The following is a 960-nucleotide window of genomic DNA, read 5'->3' as shown; positions in this document are numbered from 1 at the left end:
GTTTGTTCCTCTGTGTCTTATTTATGCTCCTATGCTCAACTTCAAGGATTCTGTCTATTAAAAAAATAGACCTTTGATTAACTAAATTATTTTTACCTTTTAAGGAACTGTGGTTGTGACATTGATTTAATTTCAAAGCTTAACGTATACTTGACAGAGCTTCATTTACCGTATATAGACCTTTAACTTTCTAATTTTTTCACATTCCAATCATGAAGTTAATTGTATTTTATTAGGAAAGTTCTCTGATGAAACCCTGATTTAAACTTCCCAGTAACTTCCTGTCTGACTTGTCTGCTGTGGTCTTCATAATCCTGTTTGTTCTTTGATCTTCTCCAACAAAGCTTCACAGAACAGCTGCGTTTTGACTGAGACTGTTTCACACACAAAATGTGTAAAAAAATTAATGTAGTGATATATTTTTTAAGATAATGTGGATCTAAATGTAGGAGAATCTGCAGCTATTTTGTTGATTTTTGCCGTTTTCTCCAGCATGAAGGTCTGCAACCTGCAGCTCCGGACTCTAAGGTGACTCTTTGGACTTTCCACAATGGCTCTTATTTGTTTATAGATGAACAACTGCAGGTTTTGGTATTTTTTTTAGGTTTATTCATGAAATAATTGCCCTGTTTTTTGACAAGATGATACTAAAAGAACCAATAATAGATCTGAATGATAGTTCAAATTTTATTTTATTAAATTTAAAAGTATGTGATTAAAAAAAAAAGTCAACATCCTATTGAAGAAAGAAAATGCAGCCATCCTCTTTAATGTTTAGTTTCATGTTTTTCTTAAACATTTCCTTTGTAGATATTTATATTTTAAAAAGTTGTTCCTTTTTAAATAATCACGTAACACTCTTGTAGCTTTAAAATAACTGTTAAGGTTGCCTATCTCCCTAGATCACATGTGTCAAACTCAAGACCCGCGGGCCACATGTGGCCCACCATGTCATTTTAT

The sequence above is a fragment of the Poecilia formosa genome, unplaced genomic scaffold (assembly GCF_000485575.1).
Source record: "Poecilia formosa unplaced genomic scaffold, Poecilia_formosa-5.1.2 Scaffold178, whole genome shotgun sequence".
Lineage (NCBI taxonomy): Eukaryota > Metazoa > Chordata > Actinopteri > Cyprinodontiformes > Poeciliidae > Poecilia > Poecilia formosa.
This window is presented reverse-complemented; position numbering follows the sequence as displayed.